General features: G+C 45.2%; 1 protein-coding gene across 6 annotated transcripts in view; it reads left to right on the forward strand.

The window, feature by feature from the left end:
• Positions 1–21,568, forward strand: part of LOC146869905 (vesicle-fusing ATPase-like) — a 1,998,451-nt gene that overhangs the window by 655,794 nt on the left and 1,321,089 nt on the right. Inside the window, exon 1 of one of the 6 annotated variants that reach the window (XM_085624089.1) lies at positions 21,464–21,499. The exons of the other annotated variants lie outside the window; for them this stretch is intronic. The gene's annotated coding sequence lies outside the window, so the exon portion shown is untranslated. Of the gene's footprint in view, positions 1–21,463; positions 21,500–21,568 lie in introns of those variants that run through there. 6 annotated transcript variants of the gene reach the window in all.

The raw sequence follows: 21,568 nt of genomic DNA on the forward strand, positions 1-21,568 counted from the left end.
TAAGATCTAACAGCCAATCAGAATCGCGCTCGCCACCGTACGCGTACGGTAAGCGCACCGTAAGCGCACTGTAAGCTGTCACAGATATATATATTGATTTAAATGCTATTTTCTCAGAATCTACTGAACAGATTTACACCAAACCTACAAAAGGCACTTCCTTGACCTGAGGACTACCTCTCTGCCAAATTTCTAGTAATTCTGTTCAGCCGTTCGGGCTGTAGCTGTGTCTAAAGGTCCTATGGAAAAATGCATGGGAAAAACGCGTTTTGGGACCCCCCTTTTATCTCAGCCCCCGCTTGACGAATCCCCCCGACACTTTCAGGGTAGGAGCGGAGCGTAGCGCCCCACCTATTTTGAAAAATTCGTGAGGATTCGTTGACCGGCGCCAAAGTTATTCAAAATAGAATGTTGCGGATTTCCTATGGAAACGTGGTCCTAACTATAACTACCTACTGGCGACCGCCAGTAGGTAATATATGCATTTATATATATATGTATATGTGTATATTATCTACTGGCGGTCGCCAGTAGATAGTTATAGTTAGGACCGAGTTTCCATAGGAAATCTCAAAATTCTATTTTGAATAACTTTGGCGCCGATTGACGAATCCTCACGAAATTTTCAAAACTAATGGGGCGCTCCGCTCCTACCCTGAAAGTCTCGGGGTGATTCGTCAAGCGGGGGCCGAGAAAAAGGGGGGGTCCCAAAACGCGTTTTCCCCATGGATTTTTCCATAGGGACTTTAGTCGCAGCTACAGCCCGAACGGCTGAACAGAATTACGTGAAATTTGGCAGAGAGGTAGCCATAAGGTCCATGAAGTGCCTTTTGCAGGTTTGGTGTAAATCTGTTAAGTATTTCCAGAGAAAATAGCATTTAAATCAATATATATATCTACAGGCGCGCTCCGAGCGCGTACCGTAAGCTTACCGTACGCGCACGCCGCCGTGCACGAGCGCGATTCTGATTGGTTGTTAGATCTTAGTAAACATTCGAATCGGTCGAAACCAGGAAGTGTCGGCCGCCATTTTGTCTCTCGCACTCTGAGGGGGGGTGAAAATAAAGGTGGATAACGTGAAAAGGGGGCAGGCTGGACAGTTCCTGACCCCCTAGCCTTGGTCAGGGGTCCCAGAAGGACCCCCAAGGGCAAAAATGTATTTTAATTTTTTTTCGAAAAATCGCAGAATGCACGCAGCGTACGCGCACGGCGTAAACGGAAAATTCCGCGAACTTCGCATAACGATTACGCGTACCGTGCGCGCACCGTACTTAAGACGTACATGAAATTCCCCCGTTATAGTTAGTGCAGGCAACTATAACTCACGCGACCGCAATCCTCTGCTGATGACGTCCGATATTACATCACTGATGACATATGTGTCTTTATGAAAAATAAATATTTGTAATATATGTATAGCTAAAGATTAATGGAAGAAGACATGGGTAAATAAGTGTCTAAATACAGTGATGTAATATCTGACGTCATCAGCAGAGGATTGCGGTCGCGTGAGTTATAGTTGCCTGCACTAACTATAACGGGGGAATTTCATTGGTTTTTCACGAGTGAAATGTCCAGCTAACTATAACATGTGTGAAACCTATGGTTTTTTCAGTGAATATATATATATATATATATATATATATATATATATATATACTCCAAGACCGCGCTCCTTCCGATTGCTGGGACCCAAGAAAGCTGGCGCACACGCCGGCGGAGCACGCCGGAAATTTAATGTTCCAAATAAACAGATGTCGTGCGCTCTCAGGAACAAATGATCCAACACAGATGGCAGAACAAACGGGTGTTTATTCACAACGCGTTTCGACTTGAAAAGCCTTGCTCACGTGAATAACAGTGCTACCATGAAAACAAACTAAATAAAGTTTTGAGAGCTGTGAAAACAAACAATGGACCAAACAATCATGGTGGCAGAAAACCAGCCCAATGCAGCAGCCATCTTGGAGTGGTTGAATAACCATCTCAAACATGAAAGTTATCATACATAAGTTGTCCAGGTCGGCCATAGGCAATCACATTGACCACAAAACCAAATAAAGTAAGTACTAATGAGGCATAGTGTTGAAATACCTGGCAAATGCCAGTGACGTGTTTGTACCAACCACCCCATGTCTCTACAATTTGACGGAAGTCAGAGGCGGAGATCTAACCCAAATGTGCGGGATGTCCTCTATCAACAAGTTATTTTGACAACAATCAGCAAAAAAGGGGGGGGGGGCTTGTAATTATGTAATTATGTACTATACTTTACATAATTACAAGCCCCCCCCCCCCCCTTTTTTGCTGATTGTTGTCAAAATAACTTGTTGATAGAGGACATCCCGCACATTTGGGTTAGATCTCCGCCTCTGACTTCCGTCAAATTGTAGAGACATGGGGTGGTTGGTACAAACACGTCACTGGCATTTGCCAGGTATTTCAACACTATGCCTCATTAGTACTTACTTTATTTGGTTTTGTGGTCAATGTGATTGCCTATGGCCGACCTGGACAACTTATGTATGATAACTTTCATGTTTGAGATGGTTATTCAACCACTCCAAGATGGCTGCTGCATTGGGCTGGTTTTCTGCCACCATGATTGTTTGGTCCATTGTTTGTTTTCACAGCTCTCAAAACTTTATTTAGTTTGTTTTCATGGTAGCACTGTTATTCACGTGAGCAAGGCTTTTCAAGTCGAAACGCGTTGTGAATAAACACCCGTTTGTTCTGCCATCTGTGTTGGATCATTTGTTCCTGAGAGCGCACGACATCTGTTTATTTGGAATATATATATATATATATACATGGATAAACATATATATATATACATATCTGCATATCTATATAAATACATGTATACATATACATATATGCATACATATGCATGTTATGTACATGAAAGTTTGAAAAACTCTAATAAAAGCAAAGCTAACAAGCATTGGCATAGCCAATAGGTCTCGCGTTTGGGACCTTATAAGTGTTTAGCCATGCAACAGTTGCATAACTAAATACTTATAAGGTCCCAAAAGTATTCATATGCACTCATAACATTAGGCTCCACTGGCAGGTTGTTAGAGAGGTTTCCCGAGAGGTCATGTCTGAGGGAGTCTGTCACACAAAACTGATGCCAACATGCACACGAATATTTTGATACTTTATCCAAATTCCAAAATAGATCATGGGTTGTGCTGCTAACGCCAAGGCGCCTGTCCAGTGGCGTCTTTAGGTAAACATCCAACTAGGAAGGATTCCTTTTGCTGGCGTGAGCACCCTTCCATGGGCTAGTGGATAGTCATCATAAGAGTTAAGCAGGTTGCGTTGAAGAAACTTGTAAACCAATAATCATTGATCTTCAAATCGATTTATTCTTGATGATAATTGCATTCAAACTTCATGCAAAATTACTTCCTTGTCAAGCTGGGAATAAATCATCCAACTCATGTGTACATCAATGATAAACCCAATGCATTTCGGGACCAATTATGACCCTTTGTGAGAAGTTGGCCTGGCATATGCTGTCTCCTAGTTATAGGGGACACCTTGCACCAGTCCAATTCGACTCTTATTGATGGTAGGTTTAAGACAACCTTTAAAGAAAGCTATCCTAGTGGTAGCTGTGGAGAGCAGCCTTCAGGCTAAGTCTTGAAGGAGTGTTAAGCTTATTGTTTTACCATAGATAACCTCTTGAATGACCAAATGAAAGAGTAGTCCACACAGGTGTATATATATAAAATATATGTATTTATTCTAGACAGAATCCCACAAGTCTCTTTATGAGGCTGAGGCAAAGTTACAATTCAAACAAGCATTGATAGATACAATAAATAGCACTGGAATCATAGGGCCCCGGGGGGACCATACCATATATTAAAAAAGTGGTATAAGAACCACGACAATTCTACAGACAATGCCTAGGGTATTTAGGATCGCTGGCCCCTTAATAATCCACCCCAGGTTATGAGGAAGGGGACCCACGGGAGGCGCGTGTAGTGGAAATAGCTGCTATCGGGATCTCTATTAAAGCCTATGGAGAATGTCGCGGTTTGATTTAAACAGATTAAAGACACTTCTAGCAGGAGTTCAAAGTCAAAAACAAAGTTAAGCTTTTGAGGAGCCCACTACCACGGGAGTACCAATGTACCACTGTTACCTGCCCCAGGGAAGCCGGGTGCATAGGTCGTTTTCGATGTCGGGCGCGGTCTGATTTTCAATGGGAAAATGGACAAAACTGCTGCTAGCCAAAAGCGTCGATGATGCCGTGAAGATTGAAGTTGTAGATCTTGTAGAAAAGAACCTGAAAGCAGAGGGGACAGAGTCTGGGTCACGGCACAGTGACCTCAAAGGAAAGAGCCCTTCAATGTCGGGTGCTTCAAGTAGAAAGAGGTGTAGCTTGGATTTGCAGCCACGAGCTCCGGGAGGCTTCAAGGAAGGCCAGCTTCTGGAGGGCGACTGTCCCACGTCGGATGAGGGTCGCTGCGGTGTTAGTGTCCGGATTGGATCCACTAAGCCTTGGCAACCGCAACCCACGCAAGATGAACAAATCAGCTACTGGTGCAGACCCACGAGGTCTGTGAGAGATCTCCTTTGGAGAGACTGTAGAGCAGGCCTGGAGCAACCAGGGGAACTCTTGGAAGTCGAGATTGTCCTCCGCTAGGGCCCACAAGTCGAGAGACAATGGACCGCGGAATGCAGCAAAATGGAGTGCGTAAAAGGGCGCCCACGGGCCACCGGAGGGGGCTAGGGCGCTGATCTTTGGCACAATTGCTGCATGGTGGTAGGCTCAAAAATGGGCTAAAGCACAACTTCCCCACTGGTCAGGGTCGTGTGCTATGCAAGAGGTGGCCGGTGTCGTGGGGTATTGGGAATCTCTGCACCCACGCGGTCCACGGTGCTCAGACTTGCTGTGCACACTCACTGGCCTCTGGGATGCTTAGGAATCCCACCTCAAGGTTGCTGGGAGTCGACGAAGTCCGTAGGAGCAGCGAAGTTCCAACCGGGTCACTTGCAGTGTTTCAGGTGCCTGCCAAGCAGGGGGGTAACTCCTTTACCCGAAGGGAGATTTCTTCAGTCAGCTGGGCAGCAGCTCGTCGAAGGTCAAGTCTGAAGTCCAAGATAATTCTGAGGCTCTGGGGACACAGTATTCACCTTTATCCCCAAGATTAGGGGAGGGTCCAGATCAGAGCCTACCAATGAGACTTGAGGCGGGAAAGGGTGGCTACACCCACTCCCCTTTGTGTGTTTCCCGCCTGGGCGATGGGCAGGATGCCCCTGAACCGGTTCCAGGCGGCGTATGCAGAATGTAGGCGCTGTAGCAGCCTACGTGCAACTCTGAAAGGCAACATATGGTGCACACATACCCTGTCTGGGGAGGTGCTAGCACCTCCCTGCCACAGGAGCCCTATTGTCCAGCTGGCGAGGCTGGGATTTTCCCCAGCAGCAGCCAGCCAGAGTCGTGTGGGTGGCGGGTAGTAGCCATTTTGTACTACGTGTGCACTTTTAAATTGGTGTCTAAATTCTGCCGCTTTTCCCATATCGCCCCTCTAGCAGGGGGGAATCGTGCCCTCATGCCCATGGCTGGACTGGGGGTAGGATTCCTACATGTTTGACACCAAACACAATATGGTTCTGTGTAGTCATTCTCAAGTTATCATGCTATTGCGACAGACTTATAATGCGGTTAAGAGTATATGGTATGGCCACACTACAAACAACCCAGCAATGATTTTACGAAGGTTGCAGAGAGGCCCTACTCAGGTAGGGGTCCCCCCCCTCACACATACCTCAGCACCCTGCCTTGTAGGATTAGCAAGGCCTGCTATAGGGGTGACCTATGAGAGTATATGTGTTGTAATGGGGTGGGATATAGGGTACCTATATCCCTGTAAGGGGTGCTAGCACCACCTTACCCAGACTACAGTAGTGGTCTGGTGGTGTCAGTTTGTATGGCGGTCCCAGGGTGGCACAATAAGTGCTGCAGCCCTGGTAGGCCTACTGAGGGACCCATGCCCTGGGTACTTAGGGTACCATCTACAAGGGACTGCCAGGAAATCCTCAGTATCCAATTGAGTTGTACCTAGGGTACTCACATCGTTTAAGAGAGGATGCAGATAGGCTGGGGTCCTGGATAGCAGGGCCACAGCCTGGCTAGAGTCATAAAACATTAAAAACATCAGCAAAAGGTGGGTCAACTATGCAGTCGATGCCACTCTCCTACATAGCCCCCCCCCCCAAACGCAGGGACATTAAACTAACCTTGACCAGTTGAGTCTTCATGTTCTATGTGGAAATATCTGGAGAGGCCATCTGCATTGGCATGGTTGCTCCCAGGTCTATGTTTCGCTCTATAGTCCATCCCCTGTAGGGAAATGGACCACCTGAGTAGTTTGGGGTTTTCACCCTTCATCTGTTTTAGCCATAGGAGGGGCTTATGGTCTGTTTGAACAAGGAAGTGAGTGCCAAACAAGTATGGCCTCAGCTTCTTCAAGGCCCAGACCACAGCAAAGGCCTCCCTCTCTATAGCTGACCAACGTTTCTCTCTGGGGGCCAACCTTCTGCTAATAAAAGCTACTGGTTGATCCTGGCCCTCCTCATTCAGTTGTGATAACACCGCACCTACCCCCACCTCTGAAGCATCAGTTTGAACTATGAATTCTTTGGAGTAGTTGGGGCTTTGGAGCACTGGAGCAGAGCACATTGCCTGTTTTAGGTCATCAAATGCTTTCTGACAGCTGACAGTCCACTGAACCTTTTTGGGCATCCTCTTAGAGGTGAGGTCATTCAAGGGGGTCACAATGGATCCATATCCCTTTACAAACCTCCTATAATAATCAGCCAGGCCCAAGAAAGCTCGGACCGGAGTCTGGGTGGTTGGAGCAACCCAGTCCATGATGGTCTGGATTTTGCTCTGAAGTGGTTGAACCTGGCCTCCACCTACAAGGTGACCCAGGTACACAACCTGACTCTGCCCTATCTGGCACTTAGTAGCCTTGATAGTGAGCCCAGTCTTTTGCGGGGCTTCCAAAACTTTCCTCGGGTGGATCAGGTGATCTTCCCAGGTAGAGCTGAAGACAGCAATATCATCTAGATATGCTGCACTAAAGTCTTCCAGGCCTGAGAGGACTTGGTTCACCAACCTTTGAAAAGTGGCAGGTGCATTTTTCAAACCAAAGGGCATCACAATAAATTGATAATGCCCACCAGGGGTAGAAAATGCAGTGTTGGCTTTTGAAGACTCAGCTAACCTTATCTGCCAGTAGCCAGCTGTCAGATCAAATGTGCTCAGATACTTGGCTGAGGCCAATCTATCTATGAGCTCATCTGCTCTGGGAATTGGGTGAGCATCAGTCTTAGTGACTGCATTGAGTCCCCTGTAGTCAACACAGAACCTCATCTCTCTTACCATCCTGGGTGTGAGGTTTTGGTACAAGGACTACTGGGCTAGCCCAAGGGCTCTTTGAGGGCTCAATCACTCCTAATTCCAACATCTTTTGGACTTCTGTACTTATACAGTCCCTGACATGGTCAGGTTGCCTGTAGATTTTATTCTTGACAGGCAGACTGTCCCCAGTGTCCACTTCATGAGTGCACCAGGGGGTCTGACTTGGAGTCAGAGAAAACATATGTCTGTAAGACTGAAGAACTTGTCTACAGTCTGCTTGCTGCTGGTCAGTGAGGCTGCCTGCCAAGGCTACTCCATCAACTGACCCATCGTCAGGGTTGTGAGAGAGCAGGTCTGGGAGAGGGTCACTCTCTTCCTCCTGTCCCTCATCTGTTGCCATGAGCAAGCCCATGTCAGCCCTGTCCACATATGCTTTCAGTCTATTAACATGAAGTACCCTGTGGGGACTTCTGGGAGTGCCAAGGTCCACCAAATAGGTGACCTCTCCCTTTTTCTCCAAAATGGTATGCGGTCCACTCCACTTATCTTGGAGAGCTGCTGGGGCCACTGGCTCCAACACCCACACCTTCTGTCCTGGCTGGTACACCACCAGTACAGCCTTTTGGTCATGCCAGGCTTTCTGTAATTCCTGACTTGCCTCCAGGTTTTTAGTTGCCTTCTTCATATACTCAGCCATCTGGGAGCGGAGACCAAGTACATAGTCCACAATATCCTGTTTAGGAGGTTTGAGAGGTAACTCCCATCCCTTCTTCACTAGACAGGATGGCCAAACAAAAGTTCAAAAGGGCTGTAGCCAACCCCCTTCTGTGGCACCTCTCTGTATGCAAAGAGAAGGCAGGGTAGAAGAACATCCCATTTTCGCCTAAGCTTTTCTGGGAGCCCTTTGATCATACCCTTTAAGGTCTTGTTGAATCTCTCAACAAGGCCATTGCATTGAGGATGGTAAGGGGTGGTGAACTTATAGTTAACCCCACACTCCTTCCACATTGCCTTGAGGTAGCTACTCATAAAGTTTGTACCTCTGTCAGACAATACCTCCTTAGGAAAACCCACCCTGGATAAGACTCCCAGGAGGGCCCTTGCCACCACAGGTGCTGTGATGGTCCTAAGTGGAATAGCCTCTGGGTATCTAGTGGCATGATCCACTACCACTAGAATGAACCTGTGCCCAGATGCTGTTGGTGGGTCTAGGGGACCAACAATGTCAATCCCCACCCGTTCAAAGGGCACCCCCACCACAGGCAATGGTATCAGGGGGGCCTTTGTGGATTTACCTGCCATGCCACTGGCTTGACAGGTAGTGCAAGAGCTGCAAAAGCTCTTACAGTCGTCACTCATTTGGGGCCAATGAAAGTGAGGGACAATTCTGTCCCAAGTCTTGTTTTGGCCCAGGTGTCCTGCTAAGGGAATATCATGGGCCAGTGTGAGCAGGAAGCCCCTACACTTTTGAGGTATGACCAACCTCCTGGCTGCACCAGGCTTGGGGTCTCGACCCTCAGAGTAAAGGAGGCCATCATCCCAATATATCTTATGGGTCCCACTGGCATTCCCTGCAGCCTCAGCAGCAGCTTGCTGTCTGAGGGGTTCAAGAGTGGGGCAGCTCTGCTGCCCCAGGCTCAAGTCTGCCCTAGAAGGTACCCCTGCCCCCAAGAACTCAACCTGATCAGGTTCCAGTTCATCTGGGGCAGTTCCTTCTTCAGGAGCTAGATCCTTCCTGCTAAAAGAGTCTCTACAGACTGATCCTGGGGGGAAGGCTCTGCCTTACCCCTGCTACTCCTCCTCTTGGAAGGTCCCTGGTCCATTTTTCCAGGATCCAAGACCTGTTCAGTTCCTGTTAGCTTTGCTTTTGACCTTGTCAGGGCAACCACTTTTGCTGGTATACCCAACATTGCTGCATGGGTACTTAGCTCCACCTCAGCCCATGCTGAGGTCTCCAAATAATTCCCTAGTAAACATTCAACAGGTAGGTCTGCACTCACCACAACTTTCTTGAGGCCAGTTACCCTTCCCCAGGAGAAGTTCACAACTGCTAGAGCATGGTTAGTACTAACGTTGCTTGCATTGGTCACTTGGTAAGTTTCCCCAAGTATGATCTGGTTAGGGTCCACAAGGTCCTTAGTCACCATTGTGACACTGGCTCTTGTGTCCCTGTAAGCTAATGACCCCCTTCCATTTATTTTAGGCTGTTGTTTGTATTTGCCCAGACCACTGGGGCTCACAGACAGGGACAGGTCCCCATTACAAACTACTACAGCCTGAGTAGGAGTTCTGACTAGGCCAGAGTCCTCTCCAGATCCCAGGGTCAACCCTACTATACCCTTGTTCTGTGTACCACCACCTATAGCTGGACTAGGGGGAACAGGCGCCTTAGGGGCAGGTGTGGTACTGGTGGAGTCTTTGGCCTTAATACAATCTGAAGTTCAATGGGTTTTCTGTTTACAGAATTTGCACCATGGCTTCCTTGGCTGCTTAGCCTTGTTGGACTGGGTATTCTCAGATGCTGCTTTTTGGGGGCCTGTTGAAGACTGCTGGTCTTTTCCCTTTTCCCCACCCTTCTCAGAGTTCTTGGCATCTTCCTTTTTAGTTGCACCCCCCCAAGGGCTGGACCTTCTGCTTAATCCTGGTTCTGACCCATTTGTCTGCCTTCTTTCCCAATTCTTGGGGAGAGGTCAGATCTGAGTCTACCAGGTGCTGATGTAAGAGCTGATTCTGACAATTATTAAGGATCTGCTCCCTCATGATGAGATTATACAATCCTTGGTAATCATTTACTTTACTGCCAGTTAACCAACCTTCCAGTGCCTTGGTAGCACAATCAACAAAGTCTACCCAATCTTGATTCTGTGCTTTCTGGGTGTCTCTGAACTTAAGTCTGTACTGATCAGTGGTTAAGCCAACCCCATCTATTAAAGCATCTCTCAAGATATAGTAATCATCTGCATCCTCTTCTCTTACAGAGAGGAGCTTGTCTCTTCCTTTGTCTGCAAAGGAGAGCCACAGGATTGCTGCCCACTGCTCTACTGGGACCCTTTGTACTTTACAGGCCCTCTCAAGAGCAGAGATCCATTTGTGGATGTCATCCCCTGCATGATAGGGGGGCACAATCTTGTGGAGGTTCCTATTGTCAGGGACTTTCTCTCTAACTCTAGGGGTTTCATTACTGCCACCAGGGGTCTCTAGACCCCACTTTCTTGAAGCTTTCTGAAGCTCCAGGGACTCCCTGTCTAATGCTAACTGTTCTCTCCTGAGCTGAAGCTTTGCCTGCTCAAACTGGAGCAATCTGCATTTCCTCTCTTGGGAGGATTCTCTCCTTTGAGGAGAGGTAGAGGTCCTTTTGGATCCCCTAGAATGGTTGGACCCCTCTGATGGGGATCTGTTCCTTCTATTTGGATCCACCACCCTCCCTTTAGGGATGGAGAGAGTGCCTCTTGGGCCATCACCTCCATGTTGTGAGTGGTCTGTTTCTTCCAGGTCAGGATCATTTTCCTCTTCCTGGTCCTCATCAGAGTCCACTCTGGGAGTGTCCTCTTCTGAGGGATGCCCACCCGACCTGCCTACCCCATCAGACACTAGAGTCTGCTTAAAGTCTGCTATGAGCAGGATTTCCCTGAGGCGTTGGGTGTTGGCACCTTTGGTTGTCTTTAGTTTCCTAGTGGTGCACATCTCCCTAAGCTCAGCAAAGGAGAGATCGTCATATTTGTTGACTGGGATCTTTGGGGATCCTTCCAAAGCCTTATGGGCACCTCCATTTAAAGACATTTTCTAGTGTAGTGGTACTGGTGTATCTACCTACACTAGGTGTGGCCTACTGAACCCTTTCTTGAGTTGTAGTCAAGGTGTGCTAAACCCTCTACACACAACTCCTAAGTTTAGTAGAACTTATTATATTTTAAGCTTGAATTTATATGTACCTTTGGTACCAAGTGGCTTTCACTTTAGAAATTCAATTTGTTATCTGGTAAAACAATGGCAAGCTTGAATCCCACCGCTGCCACCAATGTGAGAAGGCGGCCTGGCATATGCTGTCTCCTAGTTATAGGGGACACCTTGCACCAGTCCAATTCGACTCTTATTGATGGTAGATTTAAGACAACCTTTAAAGAAAGCTATCCTAGTGGTAGCTGTGGAGATCAGCCTTCAGGCTAAGTCTTGAAGGAGTGTTAAGCTTATTGTTTTATCATAGATAACTTCTTGAATGACCAAATGAAAGAGTAGTCCACACAGGTATATATATAAAATATATGTATTTATTCTAGACAGAATCCCACAAGTCTCTTTATGAGGCTGAGGCAAAGTTACAATTCAAACAAGCATTGATAGATACAATAAATAGCACTGGAATCATAGGGCCCCAGGGGGGGACCAAACCATATATTAAAAAAGTGGTATAAGAACCACGACAATTCTACAGACAATGCCTAGGGCATTTAGGATCGCTGGCCCCTTAAGAATCCACCCCAGGTTATGAGGAAGGGGACCCATGGGAGGCGCGTGCAGTGGCAATAGCTGCTATCGGGATCTCTATTAAAGCCTATGGAGAATGTCGCGGTTTTATTTAAACAGATTAAAGACACTTCTAGCAGGAGTTCAAAGTCAAAAACAAAGTTAAGCTTTTGAGGAGCCCACTACCACGGGAGTACCAATGTACCACTGTTACCTGCCCCAGGGAAGCCGGGTGCATAGGTCGTTTTCGATGTCGGGCGCGGTCTGATTTTCAATGGGAAAATGTACAAAACTGCTGCTAGCCAAAAGCGTTGATGATGCCGTGAAGATTGAAGTTGTAGATCTTGTAGAAAAGAACCTGAAAGCAGAGGGGACAGAGTCTGGGTTCACGGCACAGTGACCAGGGAGCTCAAAGGAAAGAGCCCTTCAATGTCGGGTGCTTCAAGTGGAAAGAGGTGTAGCTTGGATCTGCAGCCACGGGCTCCAGGAGGCTTCAAGGAAGGCCAGCTTCTGGAGGGCGACTGTCCCACGTCGGATGAGGGTCGCTGCGGTATTAGTGTCTGGATTGGATCCACTAAGCCTTGGCAACCTCAACCCACGCAAGATGAACAAATCAGCTACTGGTGCAGACCCACGAGGTCTGTGAGACGTCTCCTTTGGAGAGACTGTAGAGCAGGCCTGGAGCAACCAGGGGAACTCTTGGAAGTCGAGATTGTCCTCCGCTAGGGTCCACAAGTCGAGAGACAAGGGACCGCGGAAGGCAGCAAAATGGAGTGCGTAAAAGGGAGCCCACGGGCCACCGTAGGGGGCTAGGGCACTGATCTTTGGCACAATTGCTGCTTGGTGGTTGGCTCAAAAATGGGCCAAAGCACATCTTCCCCACTGGTCAGGGTCGTGTGCTATGCAAGAGGTGGCTGGTGTCCTGGGGTATTGGGAATCTCTGCACCCACGCGGTCCACGGTGCTCAGACTTGCTGTGCACACTCACTGACCTCTGGGATGCTTAGGAAACCCACCTCAAGGTTGCAGGGAGTCGACGAAGTCCGTAGGAGCAGCGAAGTTCCAACCGGGTCACTTGCAGTGTCTCAGGTGCCTGCCAAGCAGGGGGGTAACTCCTTTACCCCAAGGGAGATTTCTTCAGTCAGCTGGGCAGCAGCTCGTCGAAGGTCAAGTCTGTGAAGTCCAAGATTAATCTAAGGCTCTGGGGACACAGTATTCACCTTTATCCCCAAGATTAGGGGAGGGTCCAGATCAGAGCCTACCAATGAGAGTTGAGGCGGGAAAGGGTGGCTACACCCACTCCCCTTTGTGTGTTTCCCGCCTGGGCGATGGGCAGGATGCCCTTGAACCGATTCCAGGCGGTATATGCAGAATGTAGGCGCTGTAGCAGCCTACGTGCAACTCTGAAAGGCAACATATGGTGCACCCACCCAGTTCCAATCCACATAGCCCTATTGTCCAGCTGGCGAGGCTGGTATTTTCCCCAGCAACAGCCAGCCAGAGTCGTGTGGGTGGCGGGTAGTAGCCATTTTGTACTACGTGTGCACTTTTAAATTGTTGTCTAAATTCTGCCGCCTTTCCCATATCGCCCCTCTAGCAGGGGGGAATCGTGCCCTCATGCCGAAGGCTGGACTGGGGGTAGGATTCCTACATGTTTGACACCAAACACGATATGGTTCTGTGTAGCCATTCTCAAGTTATCACGCTATCGTGATAGACTTATAATGCGGTTAAGAGTATATGGTATGGCTACACTACAAACAACCCAGCAATGATTTTACGAAGGTTGCAGAGAGGCCCTACTCAGGTAGGGGTCCCCCCTCACACATACCTCAGCACCCTGCCTTGTAGGATTAGCAAGGCCTGCTATAGGGGTGACCTATGAGAGTATATGTGTTCTAATGGGGTTGGATATAGGGTACCTATATCCCTTTAAGGGGTGCTAGCACCACCTTACCCAGACTACAGTAGTGGTCCATGCCCTGGGTACCTAGGGTACCATCTACAAGGGACTGCCAGGGTATCCTCAGTATCCAATTGAGTTGTACCTAGGGTACTCACATCATTTAAGAGAGGAAGCAGATAGGCAGGAGTCCTGGATAGCAGGGCCACAGCCTGGCTAGAGTCATAAAACAGTAAAAACATCAGCAAAAAGTTGGGGGCAACTATGCAGTCGATGCCACTCTCCTACACCCTTCATCAGGGGAATTCTTTGTCATAGCTGTAGATACAAAGGACAAAAAGGAAATTCATTCTATAGTCCTAATGAGCTTTAAATAATAAATCAGACACAATAATAAAATTATTCAAATCGTAAAGTAGAAAGGTTGGTGAAAAGTGATAAGAAAGTAAAGCCTAAATCATGCGTCCTTGCAGTGTAATGGAAAATATACGGTGTCCCAATTCTTAAGTAAGCCGGCAATTCTTACAGTACATATGGTTTAACCAAAAGGTGCACTCTGAGAATATTAGCAACCTATCAAGTGCTTTTAATTTCAGTGTATGCTAAAGGTGCTATCGAGCTCAACCTGGTATTCGTATTTACAGTGCAGTGATTGTTACTGAAGCAGATAGTGAGCGCGTCAAACATCGGCTTTTATGGCAGCGGTAACGCTAGTCAAACGGATATTCGCTTATAAAATGAAACGTGTAGTGATGGATACTAAGAGAAGTAAACACGCTAATCAGCAGCTTTTAAGCAGACGGTAACATTGGTTAAGCAAAGATGCCGTTGCAAGCTTACCCGGTTAGTAAATTCAGACTGCGTCTGGCGGAACCACGTCAGATTGCGTGACTGGCGTGCTTGCATCGGACTGAATGTGACTTAAATTAGTAAAAAGAGATGACGGAAAACGTCCGTAGTGCGAACCACTAAACATAGAAAGAGTCAATGTGAAAGAAGTTGAACATATCTTGCTTGTAAACATGTAGACAACGGGAAACCACTATACCAATCAAATGTATAGTCATAATGCAATTAAATACTCGCGTGAATCACATCAAAGACATGGTGAGGGGAAAATTTCAAGAAAACCATATAAGTTATTCATTAAAGAAAACAATTAAATTCTATACGGTCATTCAGCCCCACAGGTTGTAAGGATTGTAATTTTTTGGTCCAATAAAATTCTGCACGGGCTAAAGTTTTATGAGGATCAATGTCTGTTCGTGACTTTTGTGCCTCCAATACAGTAAAGCGGAGCTGTGAGATGTTATGTTTTTCTTCCATCCAATGTAATGCGACCGTTGATCTTGCATTTTTGTTGCGAATGTTACTTTTGTGTTCTCCTATACGTATTTTCACTTTTCTTTCAGTTCTGCCAACATAGATTTTACCACAAGGGCATTTGAGTGCATAAATAACATTGGAGGTGTCACAAGTACTGGAATGTCGTAATTTTATTTTATGGCCTTTGGTTGGATGTATAAAGCAATCTCCTATTATTGCATTATTGCAATGCACACAGTTCATGCATTTTTGCATCCCTTTAAAGGTTTTACTGGAAATATTAGATGGTTTAGCTAGCAGTTCTTTCAGATTTTTGGATCTGTGCATCACAAAAATCGGACTTTGTGGAAACAGAGCGAATAAATCGGGTTCAGTTTGAATGATATTCCAATGTTTCATGATGATAGATTTAATTGTGGTGACTTGAGTGGAATATTTAAGTGCACATACCAGCGGGTTAGCTTGTTTTTTACTTGTGCGTTGTAACAGACTATTACGGTCTGTGGTTTCAAGCCTTTGTTTAGCATCTTCCAAAAGCTGTATAGGATATCCTCTTTTGTGGAATCGATCCATAAATTGATCGGTGATTTTGACTGTGTCTTGTGGATTAGAAGTGATTCTTTTCAGTCTGATGAACTGTGAAAGGGTAAGTGTTTCTTTAATGTGGGTTGAAGAGTTATTTCTGTCCGTAGATTTTATGTATACATTGGTTTTAATGGTGCCTTGATCAATTTGGATAAGTACATCTAGAAAATTGATGCTGAGCTTGTCAATATGATGGGTAAATTTGATCTGGTTGTGAATATGATTAAGATCAACAATGTTTGCTTCAAGATCACTGCGGTCACCTTTCCAAATTATGAGAATATCATCGATGTAACGTTTGAACAAGACCAAGTTTTGGAAACATGTATGATTATTTAAAATATGATCGTGTTCCAGTTTGGCCATGAAAATATTCGCGTATGAAGGAGCTCCAGCAAAGCCCAATTGAAGTTCCATTATTTTTCCACTCAAAGTAACTGTGATATAGTGCGAATTGTAGTAATTCCATGAGAAACACTTTTTCTGCGTTTCTGCGTTTATGTGATTGTGTTTTAGTAGGGCCCATTCAATGGCTTCAATCCCATCAGCATGTGGAATGGAGGTGTAAAGGGCAGTGACGTCTATGGTACATAACCACCAGTTTTCAATGCCATTCACATCCAGATCTTTCAAAAAATTTAAAAGGGCAGTAGTGTCTTTTAAATATGACTCTTGTTGTTGTACAATGGGTTGCAAAAAATAATCAAGGTATCTGCCTATAGGTTCAGATAGTGAACCGCACGCTAACACTATGGGGCGGAAAGGTGGTTTCTCCAAGTTTTTGTGGATTTTTGGTAACATATATAGTTTGGGCCGTCGTGGATATGTAGTGTATAGAAACATTTTCGTTTTTTACTAATCCAACTCATCTCTTCTGCCCGTGTTAGAATCGCGTTCAGGAGGCTCTGGTAGCTGGAGGTAGGGTCTTGGTCAAGTTTGGTGTAGGTGTCAAGGTCTGTGATGTGTTGCATCACACTATCTTCGTAAAAGTCTGTGTCTAGCATCACTAATGCGCCACCTTTATCTGCCTTAGAGAAAGTCAAATGAGGATTGTTAGCAAGCTGCTTCAAGGTGCTCCAATCTTTTGAGGAAAAATTAGCTCTGGTGTTCTTAAGGAAATTGATGTTCATGATCTCCGCTTTAACCAACCTTTCAAAGGAATCAATAGATTTGTGTGAGATGGGAGAGCAAAACGTACTTTTTGGTTTAAAGTATTTTAATCTCAAAATTGTCACGAACTTGAAAAAGACAATTTCTGTTTCAGCAATATTACTGTGGTAGATGGGTACATATGAAGTTCCTTTATTTAAAACAGTGATCTGGGCTTTTGAGAGTTGAATCTTTGAAATGTTAACGACTAAGTCGCTGTTGTTTTGCTGTGCAAAGATCTCTTGTCCAACTCGGTCTCTTGCTCTTTTCCTTTTGCTCCGCCTTGTTTTTGCGAAGATTTTTCGGGTCGATGATTTGCAGCGGGGCTGGTGGCTAAAAAAGATTTTCTGGCTTGAGCGCTTGCTGTAATGTTAGCACTAGTATCAACTGCAGTTTCAACACGGCTCACGGGAGGACGATTATGGGCTAGTTCAGAATCAGAAACAACACTCTTGGGAAGAGTATGTAATTGTCGGTCTTTGCCATTTACGTTGATTATAAACCTCTGGCCACGTATAAACCTCATCCAGTTTATAATCTATAGTGTCTCTCCAAAACTTCTTTATTTTTCTCTCATGTATGACTTTAGCATATTTATCAAGTTTTTCATTAACATCTTGTAAGAGTTGATCCCAATTTTCGATCTCTTTTTTTGATAATTCTTCCTTTAGGGTTGATATTTCTGTTTCTAGAGTCTTTAAGATGTTAGAAAGTTCTTCCACGATTAAAAGAATCAGATCCAATGAGCATTTATTTAAAATTTGATACCATCTTTCCATGAATTGTTTGTTGGTTTTGCAAAGCATTGGTTTAAGAGCAATCCGTAGGCCTCTGGGGATTCTTTTAGCTTTGTGATAATGAATAAGAGTGGTGGCATGTAGTCTCTGATTGATTTCTTTGCGGCTGAGGTACTCAAGTTGTTTTAAAAGTTGCGTTGTGGTGGATATTTGAGGACTAAAGGGTCTTGCCTCTTGAACTAAATCATACATTTCTGAAGCTGCCTCAGAAGAGAATGCTAATGTGTCAGCTTTATTGGTGGTCAATTAGGCGATTTCTTCGAATGACATGTTAATAATTGGTGCTACGTTGGAAACTGTGGACCGAAATGTAGAAATACAAAACTGATGCCAACATGCACACGAATATTTTGATACTTTATCCAAATTCCAAAATAGATTATGGGTTGTGCTGCTAACGCCAAGGCGCCTGTCCAGTGGCGTCTTTAGGTAAACATCCAAACTAAAGTGAAAAAAGGAAGGATTCCTTTTGCTGGCGTGAGCACCCTTCCATGGGCTAGTGGATAGCCATCATAAGAGTTAAGCAGGTTGCGTTGAAGAAACTTGTAAACCAATAATCATTGATATTCAAATCGATTTATTCTTGATGATAATTGCATTCAAACTTTATGCAAAATTACTTCCAAAAATCACGAACAGACATTGATCCTCATAAAACTTTAGCCCGTGCAGAATTTTATTGGACCAAAAAATGACAATCCTTACAACCTCTGGGGCTGAATGACCGTATAGAATTTAATTGTTTTCTTTAATTAATAACTTATATTATTTTCTTGAAATTTTACCCTCACCATGTCTTTGATGTGATTCACGCGAGTATTTAGTTGCATTATGACTATACATTTGATTGGTATAGTGGTTTCCCGTTGTCTACATGTTTACAAGCAAGATATGTTCAACTTCTTTCACATTGACTCTTTCTATGTTTAGTGGTTCGCACTACGGATGTTTTCCGTCATCTCTTTTTACTAATTTAAGTCACATTCAGTCCGATGCAAGCACGCCAGTCACGCAATCTGACGTAGTTCTGCCGGACGTTGTCTGAATTTACTAACCGGGTAAGCTTGTAACGGCATCTTTGCTTAACCAATGTTACCGTCTGCTTAAAAGCTGCTGATTAGCGCGTTTACTTCTCTTGGTATCCATCACTACACGTTTCATTTTATAAGCGAATACCCGTTTGACTACCGTTTCCGCTGCCATAAAAGCCGATGTTTGACGCGCTCACTATCTGTTTCAGTAACAATCACTGCACTGTAAATACGAATACCGGGTTGAGCTCAATAGCACCTTTAGCATACACTGAAGTTAAAAGCACTTGATAGGTTGCTAATATTCTCCGAGTGCACCTTTTGGTTAAACCATATGAACTGTAAGAATTGCCGGCTTACTTAAGAATTGGGACACCGTATATTTTCCATTACACTGCAAGGACGCATGATTTAGGCTTTACTTTCTTATCACTTTTCACCAACCTTTCTACTTTACGATTTGAATGTTTTTATTATTGTCTGATTTATTATTTAAAGCTCATTAGGACTATAAAATGAGTTGACTTTTTGTCCTTTGTATCTACAGCTATGACAAAGAATTCCCCTGATGAAGGGTCATAATTGGACCCGAAATGCATTGGGTTTATCATTGATGTACACATGAGTTGGATGATTTATTCCCAGCTTGACAAGGAAGTAATTTTGCATGAAGTTTGAATGCAATTATCAAGAATAAATCGATTTGAAGATCATTGATTATTGGTTTACAAGTTTCTTCAACGCAACCTGCTTAACTCTTATGATGGCTATCCACTAGCCCATGGAAGGGTGCTCACGCCAGCAAAATGAGTCTGTCACACGTCAGACCCTCCGGGAACGCACGCACTGTCTCTGCCCGAGTCCTGCAGGTCTGTCAGGAGCTCGTGCCCGGCTTCGTATCCTTGCCATGGGCTGCATCTCCCGCGGTTGCAGTACTTGGCTCGCTTCGCTGCAGTACTTGGCTCGCTTCGCTGCAGACCTTGGCGCGCTCATGTTTATTTCATTGCTGATGCTGAAGGACAGCTGCCCGAATGCTTTGTTAGTTATCCGTGTTTTCTACTAGGCAAGAAATATTTAATCACACTGCCATCATTTCCAGCACATCCAAGAAAAAAATCTATGAATTGCCGAGGCTAGAAGGAGGGTGCGCTCGCCCCCCTGCTGCTCCTCGCCACTTCAAGCACTTGATTTAAGAGGCGCGTGCAGAAACTAGGGCAAAGGATTGGCAATAAAGACACAAAAGCGCACCACGTGATTTCTGTTTTGAAAGGAGATGCATTCAACCCATATATTAAAGAAGAAAGGGTCAATTAGGAGGTGGCCTGCACTGTTTAGATTAGAGGACGTATTTTTCCATCAGTCTCATGATCGACGGACGCCATGTCAACAGTCGCCCAGGGAACTGACTGTCCAACGAGCCATGCCTTCCTTATACCTTTATGGCCACAGCTATGCCTTCTGGAACGGTATTGGAGGGAGCCTCCAAGCCACCATAGCTCCCTTGGACCAGCGGCTCCTGCGTTGCTGTACTTGCCCTGAGTGAGGCTGCCGCAAGAATATGTTTCACCCTGGGAGAAGAGACATCCTTGACAGGGATGCATATTGAATACTATTAGAGGCAGTCCGTACAGGTAGCACAGTTATCAGCTCTCTATGATTGCTTTAACTTGTCAGCGGGCCTGACTATGAAGCTGGTGCGTGTAACCAAGTGAGACAGCTGGTACTGTCCTGCGCATTACATTTCTGTGGGGCCTTAGATCATTGTAAGTGAGGTGGGTGTGTGTTTTCGCTGCTTATGTCTTCATCACCGAACCCCAAAACCAAAATGTTCTTTAGGCGTGTTAGGCCTCTCGGCTTTAGTCCATGTCAGCACACATATATATACACTGATAAAGTGATCCCCCAGCCTAAGTGTGTGCACAGGCACAGCAGCAATGAGAAGGTCCTGTCTAAAGCCATAGTGTAGAAATCTTTGAGAAGATAAGCAGTATTGACCAAGCCCATAGGTATGACATTTTGTTAGAGAAAGGGACTGGTAATATTTGGGCGTCTTTATGTGTGTTAACCCCAGTAGACCTAAAAATTGCATACTGAAGCAACATATTGGGCTACAAAAACACGCAAGCAGGAAGTAGGGCTGTTATCCTGATCAGACTGCCTTAGCAGAGTTAAGCAGTGGCCTCAGCAAAAGTATCATGAAAAAGAACCAGAAGATGAGGTTTGCTTTGGTAAGTGGTGAATCTAAAAGCCACACAGAAAATAATGCAAGATAGATACGTTTGCCAAATGGCCAGTATTTTTGGTGCAACTTTAAGGATGATTATGTATGCAGGTCTTTCGTTTTTGGACGAAACTGGCCACAAATCAAACATGTTATCATGACAGCAAAGTAAAACAATTTAATACAGAAGGGCGACTTGCTTTGTGTCTTTATACTACATAACCCACTAAAGGATACATAGAGCAAGCACTTTAAAAACCAGAAAAGCAATAGACCAGAAATTAAAATGTTGTGGCAGCAAAGTAAATATACAATGGCTCTAAACCTGTAGTTTTTAATCTGTGGGGCGCCCCCCTGTCCGGGCAGAGGGCGACAGAATATAGAGTAATCTGAAGGGTGACACAGGTCCTCACCTTCCAGGGGTTTGCGAGTCCCATAAAATGAAACTCACTCGAATTTTTCATTGAACATTTTTGGTTTATTTTTGTCATTGTTTGTGTTTTTGTTTTTTATAAAGGCAGTCGGCTAGTACTGCAGATAGCCCGGCCTCGATATAAAACGAGTTCCTGTTGCATGGAAAGCCTTAGAAACTCGTCGAGGAAGAAAGGGCAGGCAAGGCGTCTTTGGTTATTTTATTTAGGTGAGTGTGTTAATTGTAAATGTTTAATCCTGTCACTCGGTTGCTTAGATGGTGGCCTGTTTTCTCATA

Source organism: Triturus cristatus, chromosome 1_1, assembly GCF_964204655.1.
Source record: "Triturus cristatus chromosome 1_1, aTriCri1.1, whole genome shotgun sequence".
Lineage (NCBI taxonomy): Eukaryota > Metazoa > Chordata > Amphibia > Caudata > Salamandridae > Triturus > Triturus cristatus.